Below are 26,697 nucleotides of genomic sequence, written 5' to 3'. Positions count from 1 at the left end.
GTAATGATAGATGTCAATTTCAGGGTCAATGAACGCGGAGTTTTGGTGACCAGTGGGCTTGTATGACCTTCACCTTGATGCTCTCACTCTGGCCGGCTATCAGTACCTGACATGACAAGCGAACGAAACTCGGAGAGAAGACCTGCCAGCGTACATAAGGTTTCCTCTCGATACACTAATCAGTATAGAAGGTTAGTGTTCAGGGTGTTCGACAGACAGATTCATATCATATATATATATATATATATATATATATATATATATATATATATATATATATATATATATATATATAATGGAATTTGTATGTCTTATGTTCTTTCCTCTCTATATGTCTATTTACATTACAATGGAATTTATATGTCTGTGTTCTTTCCTCTCTATGTCTATCTTACGTACACACACACACACACACACACACACACACACACACACACACACACACACACACACACACACACTCTTTCTCTCTCCCTCGTCAAACTATTTCCAATACAATTAGCCGTTGTTTAATCACCCAACATGTTGGTATGAAAGCCACGCAATTTCAGGATTTTATGCACACGTCAGCTGCACCAGGTTGATGGAAAAGTTTTGATTGATGACAGTATTCATGCTTCACGCAGCATATTTTATGCCCAGGATAATGAACCCGGGTTCTGGTAAACTGATGTACACACGTAAGCCTCCTGAAAGGCTGTTCAGAGATTGGTACAGGCACATAAAACATGGTTTTGTTTCAAAGTACTCCCGAGTCTCGAACTGTAACAGGTACAGGGTAAATGTTATACACTCACACTGTCGTAGAGGTTCAGGGTAAATGTTATACACTCACACTGTAGCAGAGGTTCAGGGTAAATGTTATACACTCAGACTGCAGCAGAGGTTCAGGGTAAATGTTATACACTCACACTGTCGTAGAGGTTCTGGGTAAATGTTATACACTCACACTGTAGCATAGGTTCTGGGTAAATGTTATACACTCACACTGTAGCAGAGGTTCAGGGTAAATGTTATACACTCACACTGTAGCATAGGTTCTGGGTAGTCTTTAGAAATCAGATTGCTTATACAAATCGGGGTCTGGAATGGCTGGGCGAACCTGCAGGATCCTCCTCTTATTTACTCCTTTTGAGATATGGTAGTCCAGGTTTCCACCTGCGGGAAAGGCATACCCATGAAATTCCGTCTTAGATATGGAGTCATTTGTTCTCGTCCTGTCTTTACCAGGAACTTGCCTTTTTGTCTTAGTTATGATGCAAATAGAGCACGTAGGTCTGAAAGGCCAGCACAGCAACGTTGGAGCCGTAACTCCAGCACACACACACACACACACACACACAAGACCTACAACACGGTGAAATGAGGGTACATACGCCCAGTACAGGAAGTGGATGAAAAGTACCGAGTCTCTGAGACCTCTCTCTCTCTCTCTCTCTCTCTCTCTCTCTCTCTCTCTCTCTCTCTCTCTCTCTCTCTCTCTCTCTCTCTCTCTCTCTCTCTCCCCGGTTCACCAGCATCATATCCATCACGGATTCCTCTTCATCATCCACCCAAGTGTCCCGTCCGTCTCCCACCCGCACCCGACACAGTTCCTCTCCCAGACAGCCACGGTTTGTAGGGCTTCATTGGGCACTTAGATACGCGTCTCGTTCTTCCTTAGCTTTCCATAATAAAGCCCAAGTTAATCTACTTTTCAAGTACCTCGACTTCCACATCTTGCCTAATCTCCCCACACTCAATGCCAACAGCGCAGATGTTGCTCTTTTTCCGTGTTGTTACGAGTCTTCTATTCTCTCCCACTACCACAAACAGCCTTTGAAGGACCCAAGTGGTCTGTTTGCTGTTTTGTATTCCTTTGTGTTTGTATGCCTCTGTATTCCTGTGGGTAGTAAGTCACAAAATCTTTCTATATGGTAATGATAATAAAATCATAATGGTAATGATGATGGGTTGAACCAGGGCATGTAAAACGTCTGGGGTAAACCATGGAAAGGTCTGCGGGGCCTGGTTGTGGAAAGGGAGCTGTGGTTTCCGCGCATTATACTTGACAGCTAGAGACCGAGTGTGAACGAATGTGGCATTTCTTGTCTGTTCTTGGCGCTACTTCACTGGAGGAGGGGGTAGGGGGATGCTATTTCATGTGTGGCGGGGTGGCGACGGAAAGGATGAAGGTAGCAAGTATGAATATGTACATATATATATATATATATATATATATATATATATATATATATATATATATATATATATATATACATGTCTGTGTATTCATATGTGCATGTGTGGGCGTTTATGTATATAGGTGTGTTTGTGGGTGGATTAAGCTATTTCTCGTCTGTTTCCTTGCGCTACCTCGCTAACGCGGGAGACGGCGATTAATCATAATAAATGATATATACAAATATATAATTTTTTGTATTATGTGGCCTGTCTTGGACTAGCACCCGACTAATACGTCTATTCTTGATATATCCTTAATGACTCGTTCAGGCATTAGATTTTTATTTTTCATTTCAGTGTGTCAGACGTTTCATTTATACATACCTTCTCCCTAACTCGTCTTTAGGGGAAGATTTGCATGAGTCGACTATTTGGCTGACTTCGTCATTCGAGGGTTTACGTAACTCAAGGACTTTTGTGACTCGAGGATTTCGTACATATCTTGGCTTTTCCAAAGTTTATTTGCTTTAACGATTTGTCTTCCGTTGTGGACTATCGAGAAGGTGCAGCGGATGATGTAGTTCGATAACAGCAATATTCAGACGTCTTATGAATGAATAGTGATATTGATTAGGGTTTGAAATAAAGGCTAAGTGTCCCGCGTTTGTATCATGTTTCCGGGACCGCTTCATGTCAAAGTTTGAAGGACACGTAAGAAATGATATAAAGTATAAGTAATATAAGACGTGGAAAGGGCTCTTCAGTAGGACATAGAGAAGAACCCATCATAATCGGTGTACGAGGTTCTTCTGTCTAGCTGATGCTGAAATCGAGATTGTCGAAATGCCTAACTGTTTTCGTAAATGTAAAAGTAAACATATGTAAATCGAAAGTTCTTTGCGTGGGGAACGCAGTGACATCTAGCCAGGAACCAGAACCCATGCACAAAGCTCTGGAATTTAGGGTTAAAGTTCATTAAGGTCAGCAATACGAACTTATAGGAATTAAAAGCCTTTTTCGAACTTGTGTTGAATTTGGAACACTTATGGTCGGAATGAACTATATGCTTTTGGGAGGAACAGTAATGTTCCATCTCGTGTGTACGGAGGTGGAACACCAGTTATTTTAAGAACTGATAAATAAGAGAAAGGTTAAGATAATAAACCCGCATGATAAGAAAGCGATTAAGCGAGGAGACAGGGAAGAAAAAAATCAGTAGACAGCATCAGGGATTAAGTCGGTAGATAATATCGTGGAATAAAAGACACAAGCTGATAAAGTTACGAAATACAAGTGGGAGATGATGATGAGACGAGGTAGACCCGTGGTGAGAAAAGTAGATGGTACGAGATGGAGAGACGGACGACATTAGAAGCAGTGAATAGGATGATCAGGTCGAGGAGGGTGTTAAGGAGGAGATGTTGCCATGGTGATGACGTGAGACGTTGATGGTGTCTCGAGATGTAAGGAGTCAGCGAGGCCTCATCGGCTACCGTAGCCTAGGATAGGAGTCAGTCAGCGAGGCTTCATTCGCTCTCGTAGCTCAGGCGTCAGCGAAGACCTTCCCCGTCAATTGTCGTAGCCTAGTATAGGAATCGGCTAGGCCCCGTCGGCTGTCGTAGCATAGGAGTTAGTGAGGTGTCATCGGCTGTCGTATACTAGTTACGAATTAAAGCAGATTAGGACATTCTCAGTAAATAAGTGAGTCCATTTCTCACTCTGTTATACTGAACTTCAGAATATGGCAGGACCTTATGCCATTAGTCCATCGAATTAAAAACGGGATTACTAGAGTGTTGAGGATGATGGAATTTAAGGCAATGGTCTACATGATAATAAATCGTGGGTTAGATTTCAGGGTTAGATTTCTAATACAGACTTAACTTATCTCTGATCACCGCGTTTACCACCTATCTGTATAGAGTAGGATTAATATTACATCGTCCTGTCGAATGTGCATCACACTTTCCACTGGCTACAAACACTGCGGCCTCTGTAAGGGTCAGGCATGTGTCCATTGATCTAAATATATATACACCAGTTTACGCCAAGTACTTACTTATCGGCAGACCCCAAGAGGGTGAACGAGTATCTGGGTAACTTCAGCTGTTTTGATCAGTTGGTGATAACGCTAACATTAGCTCCTTTGATCCTTGGATAAGGACGCTAAATATAGCACCTGTGATACGTAGGTAACCACTGTATTAACGAAGGCTCGTAACGCTCTCAATTGTTGGTCGCGTAACTCAAGTTTCAGTTCCAGTGCACCTGGTTTATCAGAATCGTATATCAGTCATTCCTACAATTCTAATTTCACATCAGGCCTTCTAGACTACGCCTGATTATCATATAATGGGCTGCACTACACCATTCCCAGCCTCCCTGACATCTCACCATCAGGCTACATCTGCTCACCATTCGGTATACTGGGCCGCTCAACACCCCTTGAGCGTCCCTTGGCATTTCGTCTGACCAGCACCCTCGGGGGCTGAGTATTTTTCCTTTATTTCCCTCGATAACTCCTCCATACCTTTCAGCCTCAATCCGTTCGTCACCGAGGTATCAAGGTATACATTATCTTCCATTGGTCCCTCGACGCCCCAAGTGATATTCTCCAAAGATAAACGCGAGTTTATAGTCTCAGTCGCATTTACATTTATATTGGATGCCGTGACGAGACAAAAATGCTCAGTGTGATTGTGAAGCCTCGCACCTCCTCTCCCGCTCGAGTGTGACAGGAGACGGGTCCTGTGGAGTGACGCAGTTACGTCCAAACATCGACAGCCACCGCTTTCACCTCGCGTCATCTCCTGTTACTATTGTTGTGCCTTGATGGATGATCGTGATGACAGTCGTTCGGCTTCCTGCAGTCCACTCGTTGGTGGATGTATTCTACAAAATTTCGTAGCCTGTTTAAACTGTCGTAGAGATGGATTATCTGTTATCTAACCACAGCCTCGTCGGGCGTTCTTATATTCCAAGTCTTATTTGAGGGCAGAGTTTTGGTACACTTGACTTTCTTTCTATCTGTCGCATCCGAGGGACTTGTGTGAGGGGGCGGCCGCCTCGTTGCTGACCAACACATTTGCAACGTGTGACGTCAGGTAACGTCTCACTTGGAGCTGGACGGATGTTGTTATTCACACACAGCCTGCCACGCCGCCCACCAGCTCTCGCCTGTGTCTGGCTGACGAAGGATTATGTTGACGGCCAGATATCCTCCATCCATCCTATATGCATGACCTCCTCCCCTACACCTGGGACGTCGGGTCTTAATTTTGGTGAGTGCGGTGAGAGCCACTGACCATCCCCAATGTGAGAGCGACAAGGTGTCCCTCTCCCACTCTCCCTCTATCATTCCACTTGATAACAGAAATTGCCTCTCGCCCCTTGCACGCCCCTGATGCATGGCTCAATACGCCTGTAAATAACAACGTGTTCAGTCCTATATCCCAGCGTCAGGGGAGGCTCATTCCTGAAGGAGGGCAGACGAGGAACTCCTCCTCCACCTCAAGTGTTCATCGCTGCTGATCTTATGCTGTCGGGGGAAACATCCTACCTTGCCTGTGATGTAGACGATATTCTTAAGGAGAGCATGTTGCAACATCCGCCTTGAGAGGACAAAATTACACATTCTTTGTTAGATGTTTTCGTGTTTTATCTCAGAATGTGTATATTATGAGTACATTTTAGACCAAAACACATGAAAAGGGAGAAACAAATCGAAATATCCAATAAGTCAGGACGAGGTCTGTTTGTTTCCTGTTTCATAAACTAATAACATCTCTGGAGAGGCAGCGGCTGGCACTGACAGTGAAGATATTACATTCTTTTACAACACTTTTAACTTTAATAGATAAAAATATATATATATATATATATATATATATATATATATATATATATATATATATATATATGGAGAGGGAGGTAGAGCATGGTGGAATGAAGATTTATGAAGATTTAGTCGGAAGGAAAAGCAATTTGGAAAAGATTAAATCTGTGAGAATGAAGGCAATGGGTGTATGATATATTGAGGTCCTGAAATGAGAGATACAAATGATGATATATATGAATAACCAGAAAGAAAATGAGGATTTTTGGAGGAAAGTGAATGAAAATTTATTGGAGGATCGCCAGCTATATCAAAATAATGTAAAGGGAGTAGAAGAGAGGTGTGTCTTGGTGATCAATTTAGTCGCTTTTCACCGTATTGCTCACATTAGGAGCGAAAGTGTATTACATAACGCTGGAAGAATGCTGGTGGCTATATATATATATATATATATATATATATATATATATATATATATATATATATATATATATACTAAATTCATCTGACTTTTTTCTTTTCGTTCGAGTTTTGCATCGTTTTGACAGTAGGGTTGGCTAGGCTTAGCGTTTCTTAGCTTTGTGCTTGTCTCTCATGTAGAGAAATATCCGATATATTGTAGGGGTATATTTTTCCTGATGTATAGTCCATTTTCCTTGTCGGATTCCAGTTCTTAGTCATGCATCTCAAATTGGTTTGTGTTCACGCCTTGTGAGGTGAGCGCGCTGCCGGGTAGCTGGCCCGGTCTTGTGGCTGGTGTTCGCTGTGGTTAACAAGACCTGGTTAAAGCTGTTAGTGTCAGTGGGGACGTCAGGCGGCCTAGAGCAAGCTCCTGTAGTCATCTCATGCCAGACTGGCTCTCAAGAGGGAGCAGGTAACTCGAAGAAAAGTACCTGGATTTCTTTAGATTTTCTTATTCTTAGCAGAGAAGGAAATGTCGATGTATGTTTGATATTACTACACACACACACACACACACACTGGCGAGTTCTGCAGTGTGTGTTTGTATCTCTAATGGTAGACGTGAACTTTGAAGGTATACATAATGGGAGTCTCACTTCAAGTGGTTACCTAAACGTTGGTCGAGTTCCCCTAATGTGTTTAGATAGTTGGTTGATTGGGCTTTAGGCCTATCAACTGCTAGGGTCATTAAGGCTGGCTGCATCAAACTACATTGACCGAATAAAAGTTTTTAAGCACCTCCTTCAAGGTGTTGAGGATGATTTCAATCCCACATACCAGCTTCACTATGTATGTATGGCTCTTTCTGTGTATGGGTATGACATGTAGGGAGATGGTTTGAATGAGTATGTGAGGCTGTCTTGATGTACGTATGGTGAAAACTTTATTGAAACTTGTGCTGCAGTGGGAACAAAGTGTTTCCCTACAGCTGGTTGTGATATGAGAGTTTATATTGACGAATCGTGTACTCATCTGTGAGTGAAAATAGGAGGATGAATCGCCGTGAGGTTGTGCGAGAGCTGAGGAGGATGAGGGTGATAACTGGGGGAGGCAGTGAGTAGTGAGGGAGATGAAGGTGAGTGGCCGAGCCAGGCTGTCGGATCAAGTGGCCACACAAATTCTCGCCATCATCATGATCAGATTTTTTTTTTTTCTTTTTACGAAACAATTTTTTTTTTTTTTTTTTACTAGATTTTTAGAAATTTTCTCGAGAGCACTTCACTATTTTTAAACACTACCACAGGGAATAATCGTGAAGGACGTTGATGTAGTGAGGTATGGCGAAGTATTATGAGCGAAGCTGTAGAGGGAGACAGTTTGCATGACGAGGTGTGCGTTCTCTGCTTCTGCTGTGCTCCTGCTTGCATGTCCGTCTGCCTACTTTCCCACCCTGCCTACTTTCCCACCCTACCAACCACCTCTCTTCCCGTCTCCCTCAACTCTCATAAGCTCACATGATGTAGCGTCCCTAAAGACTCGGGACTGTAATACACTAACGCCATACCTCAAGGCCTCTGCTTGTGTCCATCAATATTCACACTCACGAACACAAGTCTTCCTCTCAACATAGTCTTCCCCAGTTATCATATGTAATATATATGTAGAGGTAGGACATATCTACCATATATCTACATATCTCTCATATATCAAGTTTTATCAGTCGTATGGAAAGAAGTTTTTCTTATGAAATAATCTCAGCTTCCGAAGTTCGGCTCGTGTGCCGCATTGTGGTCTGTGTTACATCCGTTGTGTTACAGGCGTGTGTGTGTGTTGCCCCACACCCCAGACCCTCAAGTGAGCAGTTGGTTGGCAGGTTTTGGACAGAGGGTCATTTGGTCTGCCATGCCACAGACCCTGGGCTTAATTAACCCATTTCTGCTTGTAAGTCTAAACATTGATAACTATACATATCCTCCAGATTGTGCATATAATCATACATGTAAATGAGTATCTACATCACATTCTTGATGGCAAGTGTTTTAACTACAGGGTCTGTATCCCGTTGGTTTTTACGACCCTTGGTTTAATGGTTTACCAGTGGCACACACAGACCCCAGCTGATGGTGGTCAGTTACAAATGCTGGTTTTACATTGTTCGTCTGATGATAATTGTTCATAAAAATTGTGGGGGTGAAGTGATTTATTTTCTTATGAAAAAAAAGAATGATTATGGGTTTGTTCGAGTCGAGAATCTCATGGTGTTTTTATTTGTTCCATTTTTCTCCTTGTCAATCTGTGATTCCCATTTTGTTTCAGTTCCTTACTCCTTTGTCAGTGGGAGATTCACGTGTTTGCTAATGTTAAACAATGTACATATATCTTGTTTTCAATGTATATATATCTTTTTTCCTTATATTGTGAAATCTATTTCATTTGGGTCTGAGAAGGAAAGAGTGTTGCATTCAGAATACTGTTTGGTCGAAAGAAGAAAAAGAAAAAGATAATCACTATTTGTTTGGCAGATACTGAACTGGTACTGGGGCAGATACCGTACTGGTATGTTGCAGATACTGTATTGGTACTGGAGCAGATGCTGCACTGGCACTGGGGCAGATACCATAATGGTGCTTACAGCAAATAATGTACTGGTACTGGGGCAGCTACTACACTGATTGCTAGGGCAGATACTGTATTGGTACTGGGACAGATACTGTATTGGTATACTGGGGCAGATTGCTGGTGCTTGGGTAGAAACTGTATTGGTGTTGGGACAGATAATGTATTGGTGTTAAGGCAGATACATTAATGGGGTTAGGGCAGAACTGGTATTTGGACAGATACTATACTGGTGCTGGAGAAGATATTGTACTGGTACTGGAACAGATAGTATATTGGTATTAGGGTAGATACTGTGCTGGTACTGGAGCAGATACATAGTTAACATTTTCATTCTGATTTCGTGTCAGGATTATAGTCACACATCACTCGCTCAACATTCTCTGGTGACATGGCACTCCAGACTTCTACAAAACAACAGGTTATATGAGGTTTATATGTCACACCACCTCATTGTTAATAACAAGACACCTGAAATTTTATGTATGTATTCACTTTTTGCATCTATTCGATAAAACTTACCATATGAAACTATGTGATGCCTGTAATGAAATACCTGTTATGAATTGTAACATCCTATGTTACATAAATCCACTGGGGTCTGACTAAGACCCTTTGTGACCTCTGTAATCCTTTTTGAGCTCCCGCTCACAGGATGAGCATAGAGTGCAGAGTGACTTTGCCAGGGTTACCAGCACAGATCGATATATTCATTGCCATCCACAGTTGTTGTGAAGAACGGAGATGAGTCGCTTCGACGTCACACTAGATTTCCTTGTTGGATGCTGTGTAGCTGAACCTGTTGATCAGACGCTCACACAGGTGTCACCCAGAGCTGCTGAACGAGGACACTGTTCACTACATATGTGACATACCATCATTTGTACCAGTCTGGAACTTACCCCGAAATGGAACAGACAACCTACGTTTTCTTCACCTGTTGGTTGGTTACTCCTGCTTTACATAAGGCCCATTAACTGTCAGGGGTCGTTAGAGCCGTCCACTTTAAAGTTATATATACCACCAATAGAAAACCTCTGAACATCACCTTCAAGTGTTAAAGATGACTTCAAGATCATAAACACTCTCGTGTAGCTCTACGTAGAGCTCTGTCGTCCCGAGTGGCACAAACAGAGAATTCGTACAGTATGGGGAGGAGAAAAAGATATGTATCCTGTAGGATACAGAATATGGGGTTTACGAGATCGAAGCCGAACATTCTTTCTCTTTCCTGTAGCAGGATTCACTGACCTGCCTCGTGAGGTGTCTGAAGATGTCAAAGACCGATGGCGAGTTCGGTGGTATGGTCACTGCCCGATCTCTTTCCCTATTTGGGCCAGAAGGAGAAAGCCTTGTTTTATCTCCCTATGAGGAGAAAACCAAGAGAAAGATCCATATTTTATTTCACTATTTTGTAAAGTTCAAGGATTGTTTTGGACAGTTGTGTGGACGTACGATTAACTGGAAAGTGTCTACAGACCAGCCGTCAGTAGTGAGATGGCCAGTGCTAGGCAGAGACCCCCCAGCGGATGGAGCTCCCAGACTGACGGTGTTCCGCCTAGGCTCGACCATCGTTCACAGTTCGGAGTACAGGCGAGGCTGCTGTTAAAACCCATACCTACACTTTCACCCTCACGAACATCCCAAAGCCTCGGTTTCTAAAGACATTGCTCCCTGAAGCTCAGGAAGTGTTTACCGATGTGTTCGAAGTCATTCACCACACTGAGGTACCTGTCTCATCCCGTGTTTCTATTGGCTTTTGCGCTAGGATTATGCCTGCGTCCACGGAGCCCAGGTCTGTTTACGTGAGTTCGCTGACTCTTCTGTTGAAACGTTCTCAACAGATTCTTCGAAGTGCGGAAGGTGGATGGCGCTCCTCGTTTTATGTGGGAGAAAGAACGAAATTAAGGAAATTGTCCTCTAAATCCAAAAACAAAAGGGTTAGGTCACCTACGCACATAATAGATCTTGTCCTGCACTCTACGCCGTCAGACTGAGGTCCTAAGGAGAGTTCTGATATTCCTGATACCTAATAGATGGCAGCACATTACCACAAGTCTCTCTCTCTCTCTCTCTCTCTCTCTCTCTCTCTCTCTCTCTCTGGCTATTTTCCCGCCTCATTAACCTCAGCAAGTCATTACGAAAACAAGATGTTGCTATTCGTTACTATACCAACGAAGTGAAGGCATTCGTATTGAAAATGGAGTTGCAGAAAGCGAGACTCGAAGAAGGGAAATTGAAACACTCAGGATGGATGGCGTCGCTCTGATGTCAACTGACGCTTCTCATACAACATCCGTACATGTGAAAGACGTTTAGAGTCTAGCAAGACCTCAAGTCCTCCCTAAAGGTCGATGCTCATCTGTTCGGGGAAATCGTTCATTGAGCCTCATCAGTAACTCCAGAACCCTTGATACATACGAAAGGGGAGTCACTTGAGAAGAAGCTCTGGTGTGAATTGGCAGCGTCTTCAGCAACGGTTATGGAGTTTATGGTTTCCAGTCCGATACTTTTCTTTTTTTTTCCCCTTCGACCCACCGTTCGCGAAACTGGATTTTACAGACTTTCGTCTTTATATGGAGGTTACGATCTCGGTTAGCACTGGATGGTTTTTGTGTGTCTGTTTGGCTTAGAAAAGATGCTTCCAAGGATGGCACGGCTTCTGGGGCAAAAACAGCCTCAATCTTCCTTACTGAAATCGTTTATTTTCTCATGTCAAGGTCGATGTTAGATAGATGTGAATCGTTTTGTGATAATCTTTCATTTAGCTTCTGGCTACTGAAATGAGCGATTTATATGGATATAATTACTTCAGTTAGTTATAAAGGCAAAGCACTACGTCCCAGTAATCTATCTGATAACAGTTCATCGACTTGCTAGACAGAACTTGGTGGCCTAAATTCCATTCTTTAGTGTTGACTCTTCCATGTTGCCAGATGAGCATCACACTCCCTTTGCAATCATGTTACACACTGTAGGGTCTTATGTGTGGTTAATAGCCAACACACATGTCCTGTGTGGGGCAACAGCCATCACATGTGTCACGTATGTGTGGCAGCAACAACCACAAGAGTGGTATGTGTATGGTAACAGTTAACACATGTATATCCGTGATTACCAGAGTGCTTTCCTCATGTGCCATGCAAACAACATATCAAGGTTGAAGGTAAACATTGCTATTATCTTTTACGCGAGCGCCTGACTCCCTTCCTCTGGTTCTACTCTCGTCTGGATGTTTCCTCGTAAATGCCGGAAGCTAAAAATCAAGGTGAATGATAGTCCCTTTCAATGTAGGATTTAATTGGTAAATTCTTTACAGATAAAATCAGCAAAGTTCCTGTGTGAGGGCTTTCAGTAAGGGTTTATATGAAGGTCATTCCATTCACATCTTAGCAAGTTGTTGTGTGAGGTGCGGCGTGCTCCAGTGCCCTTAAAAACACCATACCAGCGAGACCTACAAACGCCTGCCACACCTTACCCTACACACCCTACCTTACAGTCCCTTCTACACCACACCCACGACACTCTGCCCCTATAGCGTTTGCCACACCATAGCCACAACATCCTAGCTCACCTTCCCAGCAAGGAGAGAGTGGTGAGGGCTACGCTACTGTCCTTGCGCTTCATGTTAACGAACGCCGTGGTCTACAGCAGCAGTGTTCTGAGGAGGCAACACTGGTGAAGACGACCACAATACTAACATGCCCTTCAACCCAGAGATCTCCTACGTGCGAACAAGTGTAAAGTGGAAAACCAACTACATCTTAAGTGGAGCCCGGTAGGCGTACGTGCAACCTAGGGAGCGTAAATGGAACCCATTGAGTGTGAATGGAACCCACCTGATTAGCGGAACTCTGTGAGTGTATGTGTGTGATACGACAGCAGTGGAGGGGCAAATGAAAGGGTGAGGGAGGAGAGCTTTACCTAAGGAAGCTCACACTGAGCTCGGACGAGTCCCCAGCCAGACGATGGGTCCACAGCTACACGGAATGTAGAGGAAGACTTATGGATGTCGGTCCCGTACGTGTGTGTGTGTCGGATGGCGGGACAGACCAGCCCTGCAACGCAACACTTGGGGGACTAAGAACGTGATATGTATATACAAAGTACCTACATAATACTACTGGCCCGTTCCGTTCCTGACGCGACAGATATTCATTTAACAACAACAACTATACAGGCAAACTTCGATATTCGCGAGGGTCATCCTCTCCAAAATTAGCAGCGAATATCGATATTTCGAAAAATCCAATTTTTTCAAAACGGCTAAATGGGGAAAAATAGGGATTGCGCGCTGTACCCAAGCTCCTACTTGATTACACACCAGTTTCAACAACAAAACAACCTAACTACATAATTATAGTATATTGATACAATAAAGGATAACAGCGTAAGTGAAACATTTAGATTTTAAGTATAATTATCATTTTGATTTCCTTATTTCCATATCATTGATCATTAATAGACTGTGGACTGGGAAATTTTAAGTTTTAAGTGTCGTTTAAAGTAACAGTTAGTGATAGAGCGAATTGCCTTCGTGAAAAAAAGGGTATTTAGTCTTAATGATTGTGCGGCGCGAATTAATGAAATCGTAAAAATGAAATTAGTACATTTTGAAGGTTTGATGTATGTGGTTCTTCACTTTGCCGTTCCTTTAATTGATTATCAGAAAATCTTGTTACAAATATATATATATATATATATATATATATATATATATATATATATATATATATATATATATATATATATATATATATATATACACTACCTACAATACTACAGACATTATATGAGGCGAGTCGGCGAGGTTATAATGTACAGTGAATTCCAAGAGTACTCGGGAGCGGGGAAGGATGATATTTCCGCACTTTCCCTGACACCTTCCCTACCAGGTAGAGTGTGGGTCCGAGGCCCCAGGAGGGCACGCCTGGGGAGGGGAAGCGGAGGAACCAACCCCCCCTCAGCCCCAGTAGTACCCTGGGGTGCTCGCTGTACCCCCGCCAGTAGCCACCCCAGCAACACACAACATTGACCTAACTTACTCTTAACGTAAGAACTGTTCCCTAAGCTGGGCTGGGGACTCACCCACCTGAGGGACGGGGTGGATATGGCCTCCTGTGGGGAGGGAATGGTGTAGCCTCCTGCGGGGCCATGGTGCAGCCTCCTGTGGGGATATGGTGTAGCCTCCTGTGGGGCCATGGTGCAGCCTCCTGTGGAGATATGGTGTAGCCTCCTGCGGGGCCATGGTGCAGCCTCCTGTGGGACCATGGTGCAGCCTCCTGTGGAGATTTAGTGTAGCCTCCTGTGGGGCCATGGTGCAGCCTCCTGTGGACATATGGTGTAGCCTCCTGTGGGACCATGGTGCAGCCTCCTGTGGAGATATGGTGTAGCCTCCTGCGGGAAAATGGTGCAGCCTCCTGTGGAGATATGGTGTAGCCTCCTGTGGGACCATGATGTAGCCTCCTGTGGGACCATGGTACAGCCTCCTGTGGGACCATGGTGCAGCCTTCTGTGGGGATATGGTGTAGCCTCCTTTGGGGGAAAGGTATATCCTTCTGTGGGACGATGGTGTATCTTTCTGTGGTGCCATGGGATTGCTTCTTGTGGGGCCATAGCATAGCGTACTGTAGGGCCATGGTGCAGCCTCCTAGGGGACGATGATGTATCTTCCTGTGGGGCCATGGTGTAGCGTCCTGTGGGGCCATGGTATAGCCCCCTGTGGGGTCATGGTGTAGCCTACTGTGAGGCCATGGTGCAGCCTCCTAAGAGACCATGGTATAGCCTCCTGTGGGGCCGTGGTGTAGCATCCTGTGGGGCCATGGTATAGCCTCCTGTGGGGCCATGGTGTAGCATCCTGTGGGGCCATGGTGTAGCATCCTGTGGGGCCATGGTGTAGCCTCCTGTGGGGCCATGCTGTAGCCTCCTTTGGGGCCATGCTGTAGCCTCCTTTGGGGCCATGGTGTAGCCTCCTGTGGGGCCATGGTGCAGCCTCCTGTGGGGGCCATGGTTTAGGCTCCTTTGGGGCCATGTTCTTTCCTCCTGTGTCTATTAGTCAACGTGATGTTTCTGCAGGCCACACTCCTTATTCTAGAGGTTTGATTCTTTATACAGGTTGAGGTGTCTATCTTTACAGGCTGCCTGCAGTGGTCTTGCTTATTACAAGTGTACTTTGTGGAGGACATGAGATATGGTGCATCTTGTGTGATGCAGTGTGGCGGCATGGGGTCGTATATTGTGTGTGTGTGTGTGTGTGTGTGTGTGTGTGTCATGTGGTGTAAGATATGAGGTGTGGCGAAGGGTGTGTGGTGTAGGGTGTGGGGTGCCGGGTGTGTGGTGAAGGGTGTGGGACGGTGTGTGTGGTGCAGGGTGTGGGGTGCAGGGTGTGGGGTACAGGGTGTGTGATGCAGGGTGTGGGGTGCATGGCGTGTGGTGCAGGGTGTGGGGTGCAGGGTTTGTGGTGAAGGTTGAGGGATGCAGTGTGTGTCGTGCAGGGTGTGTGTTGCACGGTGTGGGATACAGGGTGTGAGGTATAGGGGGTGTGATGCAGGATGTGGGGTACAGGGTGTGTGGTGCAGGGTGTGGGGTGCAGGGTGCATGTTGAAGGGTGTGGGATGTAGGATGTGTGGTGTAGGTGTGTTGTGAAGGGTGTGGGGTGCAGGGTGTGTGGTGTAGGTGTGTGGTGAAGGGTGTGGGATGCAGGATGTGTGGTGTAGGTGTGTCGTGAAGGGTGTGGGATGCAGGGTGTGTGGTGTAGGTGAGTGGTTCAGGTGTGTGGTGAAGGGTGTGGGGTGCAGGGTGTGTGGTGTAGGGTGTGTGGTGAAGGGTGTGGGGTGCAGGGTGTGTGGTGTAGCTGTGTGGTGTAGGTGTGTGGTTCAGGGTGTACAGATCAGGATTTGTGGTAGAGGGCGTGTGGCGTTGCTACTGGTGAATACATAGGAAAGACGTATGATTGCACAGTAGTAACATCCAGAGAGAGAGAGAGAGAGAGAGAGAGAGAGAGAGAGAGAGAGAGAGAGAGAGAGAGAGAGAGAGAGTAAAGCACAGAAGGCTCCTCTCCACCTACCACTCCCTCCCACACACACCAGCTGGCAGTAAAATAGCTATGAATCAGCCATGCAGTAAGGAGAAGGGTATACTGACGTGGAAATTCCCTTGGAATGTGTGATTGGACAACAGACTCTGTTCTGGTGTAGGCAACCGGATAATCTGGGTAGGAGACAAACGTCTGTAAAGAAATAAGAATTTGAATCATGGGCACATCACATTTTCTTTCTTGTACAGGTTTGTTTATATGTCGTGGTCTGTATTTTCTGATAGTCTTCACCTTGGCATATATACTGGTTCATTCCTGTTCCTATAACCCAACAGCTTTAGAAAAAACTCTCATACACGTTTGCTTCACGTTTTCTTTCAATTTCATGCAGTTATTTGGTCATGTATACATCTTTCTTACATCTCTCGTCCTGAGTTATTGTCCTAATCACCTAATATTTTGAAAACTTCTATGAGATCTCCTCGTAGTCTACACTCTTTAGAAAAAAATAGTTTTAGATTAATTTCTTCGTTTGGTTTATTTTTGAGGGACGGAATTTGTTTTGTTTGTCTTCTTTGTATTTGTTTTGCTTTCTTTTCCGTCTTTTGGCACATTTGGTGACCAGATCTCAATAACATATTCTCAATGAGGTTTGAGTAGGACACTGGATAGTGTAAGTGTTCTTCTGTCTTTCGTTTTTGTTTAAATGCTTAAATGAAATGAAGCATTCTATTTGCTTTAGTATATGGAACCAAGCATTGTTATGCGTATTTGAGGTCATTACTAATTATAATTATCAACGCAACGTTTTGATCCCCCTATGATTTGAAGAATAGTGTCCCAAACATTTCATAATCGTAAGTCATACTTTTAACACCAAAACACATTATTTTTCATTTTGTCTACATATAAATTTCATCAGCCATATCACCGGCCAGTACATTAGTTTGTCTAAATCACTTTGAATCACTTTGAGTAGTCAGTCTGTCTTTGTTACGGCTTGGTTTTCTAAATTCGTGACATGATCAGATTTTGAAATTCTACTGGTGAGTTCTGTCTCAAGATCTTTCATTGCTAAACGTATAACATTTAAAGGCTTTGAAATCCTATCATATATATATATATATATATATATATATATATATATATATATATATATATGAGAACTCGAGAACTCTATCAGATTCGTTTAACATAATACATTATGAAACACATGTGGTGCACGCTGTGAGGTGTAGGTAGAGGGTGTGTGGTGCAAGGTATGAGGTGTAGGAGTATGCTACAGGGTGTGAGGAGTGGAGTGTATGGAGCAGGACGTGTCAGTGACGGGGTTAAGGAAAAGAGGGCGTGTTAGGGGGTGTTAAGTGGAGGGCGTGTGGTGCAGGGTGTTGGGTGGTGTTAGGTGCAGGATGTGTGGTGCAGGGTGTTAGATGGTGTTAGGTGCAGGATGTGTGGTGCAGGGTGTTAGATGGTGTTAGGTGCAGGATGTGTGGTGCAGGGTGTGTTAGGTGCAGGATGTGTGGTGCAGGGTGTTAGGAGGTACAGGGTATGTTGTGCAGGGTGTGTTAGGTGCAGGATGTGTGGTGCAGGGTGTTAGGAGGTACAGGGTATGTTGTGCAGGGTGTGTTAGGTGCAGGATGTGTGGTGCAGGGTGTTAGGAGGTACAGGGTATGTTGTGTAGGGTGTTAGGTGCAGGATGTGTGGTGCAGGGTGTTAGGTGGTGTGAGGTGCAGGGTATGTTAGGTGCAGGATGTGTGGTGCACGGTGTTAGGTGGTGTGAGGTGCAGGGTGTACGGTATTATGATCTCATGACACAGATTGTTCTAGTCACCCACCATCCCGATACTATAAACAAACATATCTACATCTTTTCTAAAAAAATTTTCTCTCAATTTCTTATGTTATGCATCTCTCGAAGAACCGTTCACTGTCTCCATCGTCTGTCTAGTTTATGCATTCAAGGGTCATCCCTTACTCTTCTCTCTTTCATGATTAACAAATATAAGACTTCTATCTTTTCCTTATAATTCAACTTTCACTTAATTCTCACACCCTCTTCATTGCCCTCCTCTGGACCCTATCAATTCTTTTAGCTTCTTTGAGTACTTTGACCCAACTTGAGAAGCATATACTCGTTGTGGTCTTACGTAGGATATCAACAGCATGATAGATATTTCCTTATCCATATACTTGTACGCTGTTCTGAAATTTGCCAGCAGGCTGTTTGTGTGCTATACTGTTCTCCTAATGTGGGACTCTGGCTGTAGGTCGGAAACGATGTCTACTCCCAAGTTCCCCTCTCACACACACAGATTCATCTCGAGGCCTCCCAGAATATCTCCCAACCTCCTTACTTTACATTTATTTGGGTTCAGTTTCATCAACCGTATATCAGACCAACTTTGGAGTTTGTCTGGATCCCGTTGAAATTTGACGCAATCCTTTATCCTTTAACTTTTCTCATGACCGTGGCATCATCCGCAAAGATTTTCAGGCCAGAATCGAATATTTATGACGAGTCGTTGACATGGATCAAGGGAGCAATGGTCCCAAAGCAGAGCCCTGTGGTACGCCGTTAGTAACACCAACCCAGACCGAAGAGGCTCCACTGATATTCATCCTTTGCTCATCCTCCTCCTCCCCACTCAGTTTGTGGTGCAGGGTGTGAGATGCAGGGCGTGAGGTACAGGGTGAGTGGTGCAGGGCTTGTGGTGCAGGGTGTGAGGTGCAGGTGTGAGTAGTGCAGGATTTGAGGCGCAGGGTTTAAGGCGCAGGGTTTGAGGCGTAGGGTGTGGTGCAGGGTGTTGGTGCAGGATGTGTGACGCAGGGTGTGTAGTGCAGTGTATGTGGCGTAGGGTGTGTGGTGCAGGGTGTGTAACACAGGGTGCAGTTTATGTGGTGTAGGGTGTGAGATGCAAGGTGTGTGGTGCAGGGTTTGAGTTGAAAGGTGGACTTTGCAGGGTTTGTGGTGCGGTGTGTGCAGGATGTGTCATAATGAAGTCTGTGTGGTGTAGGGTGTCCGAACGTACGTTGCATGGACTCCATCCGGTTGTGATCCATTCCAATTTTCAACAACTCTACAACTGGAAGAAAAAGAAATATGACCTTTGCCCCACGTTGCTATTACATCATCTTTTTAATTTCTAGTCGTTAAATATCTATCTAATGCAAAGTCTGTGCCCGCATAGAGAGAATAATCATAGGTCTCCCGATCATTTTTTTTTTACCAAGCTTACATCTGTGTGTGACGGAATTATGTTTGTTGTTCTTCTCTGAACTCGTTTTAGTTTTTCTTCGTCTTCCATGGTTGCTGTCGACCAGCAGTGCCTTAGGGTATTCCAAACTGGCTACGTACGACCAGAGTGTTATATAGACAGTGTCTATACTACATTCTCTGTTTCATAGTCTCCAATTCTAACTGTGAAACCCAACACCTTGTCTGATTCACTCTGCGCAGATGGCCATTGTTAAAGTAATTCAAGATAATTACTTTTCAGTGGTTAGGTTAGCGAGGGCGTTGTTTGGATTCTGTATTTGTTCTTCTCCATTTACTCTTAACGATGATTCACCTGGCAATTTATATCTACGATCACTATTTTCGGCTTTGAATTACGGTAATTTGCATATGCGTAAACTGAAGCCCATTTGCAGTGCCTCTGGCCATTCCATCAATTTGAGGCAATCTTCCTTTGACTGGCTGATGTTTCCGAATGTCGTGTCATCGTCAAATTGTGAAATGTTACTGATGTATGTGATGCAGGGTGCGAGGTGCAGGGTGCGAGGTGCAGGGTGTGAGGTGCAGGGTGCGAGGTGCAAGGTGTGAGATGCAGGATGCAACGTGCAAGGTGTGTGGTGCAGGGTGTGAGGAGCAGGGTGCGTGGTGTAGGGTGCGAGGTGCCGGGTGTGAGGTGCAAGGTGTGTGGTGCAGGGTTTGAGATGCAGGATGCGACGTGCATGGTGTGTGGTGCAGGGTGTGAGGAGCAGGGTGCGTGGTGTAGGGTGCGAGGTGCAAGGTGTGAGGTGCAAGGTGTGTGGTGCAGGGTTTGAGATGCAGGATGCGACGTGCATGGTGTGTGGTGCAGGTTATAAGTTGCATGATGCGTGGTGCAGGGTGTGAGGTGCAGGGTGTGAGGAGCGGGGTGTGAGGTGCAGGGTGCGTAGCGCAGGGTATGTGGTGCAGGGTGAGGTGCAGGATACGTTGTGCAGGATGTGAGGTGCAGTGTGCGTTGCGCAGGGTATGTGGTGGAGGGTGTGAGGTGCAGGGTGTGAGGTGGAGGGTGTGAACTACATGCCGTCAGGTATAATGTGTTTAATGCAGGGTGTGAGCTGCGGTATGCAAGTTGCAGGGTGCAGGGTGCCGAGTGTTATTTGCAGGGTGTGCCATTCGTAGGTGGAAGGTCAGGGTATATGGAAGTATACGAGGACAGATAACGGGTCGACCTGCTGGCCTTTGACGAGGTTTTCTGCGGTCATTATCTTTTGGGAGAAACGGAATAGTAAAGCAGGAGACACCTTCCCACCTTCCACTCCCTCCGGCTCAACAGTCGGCAGGAAAAATAGCAGACAAGAAACATCTCCTAGTATGGAGATAGTAAGTATACTGCCACTGAAATTCTATTGGAAAGTGTGGGCAGGAAAAAAACAAGTTCCTTGAACTGCAGTGATATTCACTGAGGCCGAACTTCTGAAGACTAAAAAGCTCTTTTTCTTTATGGTGTAAATTATAAATAAAAGTCCTTGAAACAGGACTATTTACTTATAGACGATACTGAAGTATCTGTCTAGCCTTCATCTGAAAGCATGATTTTCACGTTCACAACATCTGATGGTAATCTGTTCCAAATATTCTGTAACTCTACATCTGGAAAAAGAAAGGAGAAAGTTTAGCCACATGGATATTACATCTTCATAGCATTACTTCCAGTTCTCGAATTTGCATCTACCGTGAAAAAATCGTATATTATGTTATGGAAAGTTTGAAGCAATTTTGAGACATGTATTAGTTCTTCTCGGGGTGTGTGAGTGGTTTCATAAAGAGAATGATTTCAGGTCTCTGAGTCTTCTTTCATAAGGCTCACTTGAGAGATGAAATTGGTTCTGATGCTCGTCTTTGCATTCGTTTTGGCTTGTTCCATCTTTGATCAAATTTGATGACCAGAAATGAACAGCGTATTCCAAATGAGGTATTATACAAAGTATTGCATCTTTTGCTTTATCATTTATAATTCTAGGTATGAAACCAATTCATCTGTTGGCTTTATCATATGCAGGAAGGCAGATGATGATATTCACCCCACAGTCTTTTTCTCCATTTCTAGTAATTGTTTACTTAAAAGATAATTGTCATAATCATCATTTTCAGCACGAAATGCATTACTTTGCATTAAAGTCCATATACCATGCCTTTGTCTACTCTATCGAAGTGTTTAACTCACTTCGAATCTTTAGGTAGCCTCACTTCGTGGTAGCATGACGAGATGCAGGTGTGTGGGGTGCAAGGTGCGGGGTGTGAGGCGTGGCATGTGAGGTGCAAGGTATGGATCGGGTGTAGAGGGTTAGATGCAGAGTGTGTGGTACAGTGTGGCGTAAGGTGCATGTAGTGCAGTTTGAGGTGCATGGTGTGTGGTGTAGTTTGAGATGTAGGGTGTGTAGCGCAGGTTTGGGGTATATAGGGTTTTGTGGTGCAGTTTGTAAGGTGTAGGGTGTATGGTACAGGGTGTGGTGGTTTGTGAGATGTAGGGTTATGGTACAGGGTGTGGTGGTTTGTGAGGTGTAGGGTGTATGGTACACGGTGTGTGTTGCAATTTGTGAGGTGTAGGGTGTGTGCTGTAAGGTATGTGGTGCAGGGACCAGTTGCTATTATCTATCAGTTACTTTTATTGCACGGGTCGGGTGTCTGGTACTCATTGAGCCCCTATCGCATGACCTTTCTCTACTACCATACAACATTTAATGCTTCGTCAAAGTGTTGTACTACTTCAGTGTGGTGTTCACATTCAGTTCTCTATGTTTTTCTATCGCCCATTACTTTACTTTTTGTTCCCCGAAATACGTTTCTTAATGAATATTGTACCTTAGCTTCAAGTTTCTGTATCATTGCATTTGTTTACATATGGCGTCATGAAACTAGTTTAAGTACTCAAGGGTTGTGGTCAAATCATTCTATAGCGTCTTAATTTTGGTACCATCTTTGTTGCCCTCCTTTGTGGTACTGGTGTGGTACTGGGTGTGTGTGTGTGCAGGGTGTGTGTGTAGGGTGTGAGGAGCAGGGTGTGTGGTGCAGGTTGTGAGGGGCAGGGTGTGCATTGCAAGGTGTGTAGTGCAGGGTGTGTGGTGCAGGATATGTGGTGCAGTGCATATGGTACAGACTGTAAGATGCAGGTTGTGAGGTGCAGGATATGAGGTGCGATGTGCGAGGTGCAGGTTGTGAGGTGCAAGTTGTGTGGGACACGTTTTTCTTCATCATGGTTTGAAGCGGTGGATGTGTGTAAAGTATGGAGTGAGTATACTTAACGTGGATATCTTGCAGGAAAGTGATGATGACTGAAAACATTCTAATTCCCTATCAGCCCACTCAGTACTTTAAGTAGGAGGTTTAGATCTGAAAAGAAAATAGTTGAAATACGTATATATTACGGTTATTCTACTCACAGATTATCTACTGTTAACTGACATCATTAAAATATTTGATTAACGGTAAACAATGTATGGGTAGTCTTCGCTCTAGCAATGTCTGGTGGTAATTTGTTTCATTTTCTATTACTACTGGTGAAAAATGTGTTCACCACGTTTTCGTTAAATTATCCTTCCCCCTTTAACGTTTTTCACTATTTCTGGTCATTGTATTTGTATTTTTCGACTTGCATTCTTAGAATTATGTGAATGTTTTGATATTTTCATCAGAAAAATGCATTTCTTTGCCTCTTGTTTACACCGGTCAACATATGTCGCATCTCTTAACCAATGGATCCGTTTATCCACGTCTATTGGAATGATTTCAGTTTATCCTTTGTTTGGGCATCATTTCCAAATTATGAACCATTTTCAGAATCTGAGATTCTGCTGGTGAGCCCCGCATCTCCGGGAAACTGTGGTAGATGGAAGACCACAGAGGTTTGGACTGTGGTAGATGGAAGACCACAGAGGTTTGGACTGTGGTAGATGGAAGACCACAGAGGTTTGGACTGTGGTAGATGGAAGACCACAGAGGTTTGGACTGTGGTAGATGGAAGACCACAGAGGTTTGGACTGTGGCTCTGTATGTATCCTACCATTCGGCTGCTTCCCCATCTAATACTTGTTTTCTGTCTCTATACCTGTCTGCTATCCACACGCTCTATACCTGTCTGCTATCCACACGCAAAATCCGTTTCCCATGCCATGAGATTTGATTCTACTGAACATTCATTTGGTGTGGTATAGATTTTTTTTTTAATAGAAAGGATTTACCGAGTATGAATGTATTAATAACATCTGAGATTATTCCTGACTTCTATATTATGGTTAAAACACTTTATTTTGCTTTTAGATTCGTTGAATATGAATTTTTGTTTCGATATTATGTTCATTCACAGTTACTGAGTGAGTGTGTGGTGGAGGTGTGCGTGGTGCAGGTTGTGAGGTGAAGGGTGCAGGTTGTAAAGATGCAAGGTTGTGAGGTGCAGGGTGCGCGATGCAAGGTGAGAGGTGCAGGGTGTGTGAGGCGCAGGCTCAGGGTGTGTGAGGCTCAGACTCTGCGGTAAAGTGTATATCATGTGTATATCACACAGGGCACAAGACATGACCCACACACGAGTGAGGGTGAGGTGAGGTGAGGTGGAACCCCCAGAAGGTAGACACAGAAGACGTTACTGCGTAAAGAAGACGACGCAGACACTGGCGTACCTCGCTCAGCTCTTCGTTCACAGGAAACTATAATGGATGACGAATTCAGGCAGTGTGAGGGAGGGGTCGTGCGTCGTCACACAGCAGCTGTCATCCGCCAAGGTAAATGTTCCTCTGGTATATATATATATATATATATATATATATATATATATATACTGAATTAAGGAGTCCCGTATTTTAGACATTTCTGCCTTAACAAGCACACAAAAGTACGTTGTACTGTGTACTCTGTTCCGCATAGTACACTAGCATGGAACTTTGTAGTACATATTACGGAACCTGTGCTATATAAACCCGGCTAATGTGCATGTAATGTTGTACATGTTACTTATATCATTGATAAGAGCCATTTAGTGCACATAATAGGGGACATTGCACTGTTGCACTATTGTACAATAATACCTGTTCCTCACCCAGTACAATTGTACAGTCTAATGAAACCATATCATTGTACACAACAGTGCACATTTCAGATCCATGTACTGCAGTACACAGGAATATTCATCACTGAAACTGTACTAGTTTATCAGTAATGTATATATTACTGAAAATGTACTAATGTACATAAAAAGCACAGATTACGTTATGTTCACTGATGTACATAGAAGTACATGCTTCTGACCTCCTACGTTGTTAATAAAAGTACTCATTTATGAGCCCACATTGTTGTGTACAACATTACAAAACACGGAACCCGTACTATTGTCCCTAATAGTACATGTTACTCATGTAATAATGATGTAAAAAGTAATACAGATCACTGAATTTGTGCTATTGTACACATGATGAAATTCCACTATTGCCCACAACAGTACACACATATATAACCTGATCTATTGTACACAATAGTTCATGTCCATGATTGTACACTTGTCTACTTAAGGATCATAAGTACTGAAGATTCTTTTCTGTTCACAATGTCACATAGTTAACCTGTACTATTGTACATATATAGCACACATGACAATTTTAGTATTGTACACAATAGTACACAAAATGTCCATGTAATAGTATGCAAGACAGACCTCGACTGTTGTGTATCAAAGTAAATGTAATGGAACATGTACTCTCGTACATAGGAATATATATATATATATATATATATATATATATATATATATATATATATATAATATATATATATATATATATATATACATATATATATATATATATATATATATATATATATATATATATATATATATATATCCTGACATGTAACCTGCTACAATTGATCTGTGGGAAGACTTCATTTACAGTGGCTTCAACGCAGCAATATGGACTGATGAATGAAGCACGTCTTCTTTCATTCAGGGAGTCAGTTGCCTGTTTTGTTTTGTAATGATGAATGCATTCTCAGTCAGCTGACGAGACTGAATGCACTGGTAACGTCTGCAAGCGTCTGTGCTGTCAAGCGGGACTCAAAATAGGTGTGGGCCGCTTGAAATTGCCTCAGGGAAGCGGCCCGACCCGTGAAATAAAACGGGAAGAAGCAGGCAGTAAGTGGTGTCGTGGGCAATAAAAGTGGTCAGTAAATAGCGCTAAACCTATGCTGCAAGTGGCGGTGGTGTGGTCGATCATGTCTAGTGTAAGTGGGTAGGCTATGTTAATGGCAAAGGGGCATGGGCAGTAAATGGTGTCAGCCAGGAAGGAAGTGGTGTAGACGTTGCATGCCCCCGGACAGTAAGTAAGCAGTGCAAACCTGGCAGTGAAGCTGTGCATGGCTAGGCAGTGCATGAGTGGTACAAGCCACGACAGTGATGTGGCGATTGGCTGAACAGGAAGTGGCCAGGTTGGAACAGCGAGTCGTGCATGGTGATGGAGTTGGTTAGGTCATGGGGCACCATCCGAAGGTGTTGGTCAGGTCATGGGGCACCCTCTGAGGCCAGCCATGGGAGCAGAGTTGATGGTGCCACACACACATTTTTGCTAGTGTTGAGGGAAATCTATGAGGACACGGGAAACCCTGGGCGTGAGAGATAGGAGGAAACACTCGCTTCGACCTAACCTATGGCGTCCTGCTAACTTGCGACTCGATGGCGCGCAACGTCCCATACTAGGATCTCCCTGAAATGGGAGCTGCCTCCTGGTCACTCCACTGTGTTCACACACACACACACACACACACACACAGAGTTCTCCGTGTACAATAACTGCAGGAAGCATAACACACAGAACAAAAAATTATGTCATCAATGAGCTGATCAGATGTATAGCAACATTATTATACAAATGTGTTATGACGTTTTTGGACTTTCAGATTACGACGACGCTACCACGAAAAACAGAATGAGAGGAGAAACAGGACTTCATATGAACCACCGTGAAAAAAACACCCCACTGCTGGAACTGAAGATGATGATGAACAAGAAATGGTGGTGAATGTCAGGTCATATTGCTGCAAGCCAGTGACGGGGGTCCACTTGAGTTGCAGTGGGTATGTGAGGTGCTACATTCAGTAAGGGGGACTCCACTAGAGTTGCAGTGGGTGTGTGAAGTGCTACATTCAGTGAGAGGGCTCCACTAGAGTTGCAGTGGGTGTGTGATGTTCTTACAAACCTGCTTCACGAACCTCGCAACACAAGGAGCAACACTTAACTCTCCCTTCTTATAACAGCCTTGTGAAGCAAGCCAACACAAGCTGCGTCACAGAGTATTACAGTACAGAGGTGTAAATACCTTGGAAAATATTCTGTTAACAATCCCAGTTTCATTTCACATAGTTAGCTTCTTTGGAAAGATAAATAAATATATT

The 26,697-nt window shown here is 44.0% G+C and overlaps 1 long non-coding RNA gene across 1 annotated transcript; it reads left to right on the top strand.

Moving 5' to 3' along the window:
- LOC139750752 (uncharacterized) lies at nucleotides 1-26,644 on the top strand. The gene is made up of 3 exons (XR_011713213.1): nucleotides 1-191; nucleotides 23,822-24,038; nucleotides 26,203-26,644. It is a non-coding gene; the product is annotated as an uncharacterized lncRNA (long non-coding RNA).
- Nucleotides 26,645-26,697: the final 53 nt, after the last annotated feature.

This window comes from Panulirus ornatus, chromosome 10, assembly GCF_036320965.1.
Source record: "Panulirus ornatus isolate Po-2019 chromosome 10, ASM3632096v1, whole genome shotgun sequence".
NCBI lineage: Eukaryota > Metazoa > Arthropoda > Malacostraca > Decapoda > Palinuridae > Panulirus > Panulirus ornatus.
The sequence above is the reverse complement of the archived record's forward strand: the minus strand, read 5'-3'. Positions and strand labels throughout refer to the sequence as shown.